Consider the following 2,874-nt stretch of genomic DNA (forward strand, 5'->3'; position numbering starts at 1 on the left):
GAAGAGTAGAGCAGAGCGCGTGCCCACTCAGCAAAACACGAGCTTCGGTTGAGTGGCAACACACTCTCGCACTCACTACTGAATAACGTTATATTTCGGTGTTTTTAAAGGAATATGAGGAGTGCTAGGCTCGAGTAAGCTGACACACACACACGCACACGCACACGCACACACACTGAATTAGTGACAAAGAGTTAGTGTGGACTCACCAAAAAATACAATTATTGTCCATTTATTAACGATCTATGCAACTTGTAAGAAAATAATTGAAAGGACTGTAGACTGTAGAAGAGGTCCTTCTGTACGTTAGATTATTGAGATACAACCTCTATGTACAGAGAACAACCGTCCCCGTCGGCTACAGGTAGATGCCGTTATTGAGGAGGCATTGCAATAGTCTAAATTACGTGTCAAACGCTTTCCACGGAGGGTCTGCTGTTTTCGCTCCTCCCGTGTACTTGATTGATGAATTAAGGTCACTAATTAGTAAAGAACTCCCCTCACCTGGTTGTCTAGGTCATAACTGACAGGAAAAAACTAAAACCTGCAGACGCTAGGCCCTCCAGTTCCAGAGGGAGGTGTTTCGTTCCAAAGGGAGGTGTTTCGTCCCAGGGTCATTGAGCTTTGTGGGCACTATGGTGTTGAACGCTGAGCTGTAGTCAATGAACAGCATTCTCACACAGGTGTGAGAATCCTTCCTCCTGAAAACCCACCGCACACTAGGCCCTCCATGGAATGAGTTTGACACCCCTGGTCTAAACTACTGTATCTTACTCTCCTTGTCGTCTTTCATCTGCAGTGCACAGAACAAAACTTGGCGAGAGAAGAGGAGACAAGAGGGGGAGAGGAGAGGGGGAGAGAGGAGAGGGGGAGAGGAGAGGGAGAGAGGATGCCACTTTAGTTGACTACCCATAATAGCTAGATCTGTACATAAACTATAGATCTGTCTAGATCTGTACATAAACTATAGATCTGTCTAGATCTGTACATAAACTATAGATCTGTCTAGATCTGTACGTAAACTATAGTTCTGTCTAGATCTGTACATAAACTATAGATCTGTCTAGATCTGTACATAAACTATAGTTCTGTCTAGATCTGTACATAAACTATAGTTCTATCTAGATCTGTACATAAACTATAGATCTGTCTAGATCTGTACATAAACTATAGATCTGTCTAGATCTGTACATAAACTATAGATCTGTCTAGATCTGTACATAAACTATAGATCTGTCTAGATCTGTACATAAACTATAGTTCTGTCTAGATCTGTATAAAACTATAGTTCTGTCTAGATCTGTACATAAACTATAGATCTGTCTAGATCTGTACATAAACTATAGATCTGTCAAGATCTGTACATAAACTATAGTTCTGTCTAGATCTGTACATAAACTATAGATCTGTCTAGATCTGTACATAAACTATAGATCTGTCTAGATCTGTACATAAACTATAGATCTGTCTAGATATGTACATAAACTATAGATCTGTCTAGATCTGTACATAAACTATAGATCTGTCTAGATCTGTACAAAAACTATAGTTCTGTCTAGATCTGTACATAAACTATAGTTCTCTCTAGTCTAAGACTAGGTCAAGTTGACAGACGCCTAAAATAACCGTTTGAAGGAATGTGTCCCAAAATGGCAGCATATTCCCTTTATAGTGCACTACTTTTAGCTACAACCCTATGGGCCCTGGTTAAAAGTAGTGCACTATATAGGGAATAGGGTTCCATTTGGAACACATACCATGTCAGAACCACAAAGAGAAGCCCAGAGTGCTGACTCACAGTGTGGCTGTTCCATCCTCCTTTCCTCCCTCTCTCTCTCGCTCTCCTGTTCCATCAGCTGCATCTAGAGATACAATATCATCTCTGAGATCAATGTTCCCTCTCTCGCACACACACGCGCACGCACGCACACACACACACACACGCGCACACACACACAGGTCAGAGGTGAGCCTGTCTGGTCTGTTTTGATGGATAAACAATTTTATGAGATCTGGCTATAGGTCAGAATGAGGTATGGTTAAAGGTCTGAATGAGGTATGGCTATAGGTCTGAATGAGATCTGGCTATAAGTCTGAATCAGGTATGGTTATAGGTCTGAATCAGGTATGGTTATAGGTCTGAATGAGGTATGGCTATAGGTCTGAATGAGATATGGCTATAGGTCTGAATGAGGTATCATCCTGTAAATTCACTCCAACCCTGTTCCAGGAGAGCTACCCCCCTGTAGGTTCACTCCAACCCTGTTCCAGGAGAGCTATCGTCCTGTAGGTTCACTCCAACCCTAATCTAGTGCACCTGATTCTAATAATTAGCTAGTTGATCAGCTGAATCAGGTTAGTTACAACTGTGGTTGGAGTGAAAACCTCCAGGAGGGTATCTCTCTAGGAACATGGTCGGAGAGTCCTGGCCTAGGACAAGTGAAAAAGACGGGTGCATTCCTCCTGTTCAAAGGCCTTTGGAATGACACACACACACACTTTGTGGGAGGATTAACCGCTATTGAACTCTCCTCTCCCGACGACACTGTGTGTAGGTGTGTGTGTTATTGAGAGTCAAATGGAATCCTCTTGAGGAGCAGGATTTATCTCAGCGACAGCGGAGGAGAATAACCTTTCAGAATAAAAGAGGGATTAGTGAACCACTTCAGCGTCTCCAGTACTAACCCTTCCTCCTGAAAACCCACCACACACAAACAGAGGCTGCGTCCCAGATAGCACCCTATTCATTTTGTAGTGTATTACTGTTGACCAGGGCTCTGGTCCAAATCAGTAAACTATATAGGGAGTAGGGTGGAATTAGGGACGCAGACAGAGCCTCTGGGGCCGGGAGTGTGGAGTGGGACGCGTGAGACA

General features: G+C 43.2%; 1 long non-coding RNA gene across 1 annotated transcript; it reads right to left on the reverse strand.

Moving 5' to 3' along the window:
- Nucleotides 1-216: 216 nt before the first annotated feature.
- On the reverse strand, nucleotides 217-2,309 carry LOC120019284. The gene is made up of 2 exons (XR_005472318.1): nucleotides 1,758-2,309; nucleotides 217-813 (listed from the first exon to the last, which is right to left on the reverse strand). It is a non-coding gene; the product is annotated as an uncharacterized LOC120019284 (long non-coding RNA).
- Nucleotides 2,310-2,874: the final 565 nt, after the last annotated feature.

Source organism: Salvelinus namaycush, chromosome 2, assembly GCF_016432855.1.
Source record: "Salvelinus namaycush isolate Seneca chromosome 2, SaNama_1.0, whole genome shotgun sequence".
NCBI lineage: Eukaryota > Metazoa > Chordata > Actinopteri > Salmoniformes > Salmonidae > Salvelinus > Salvelinus namaycush.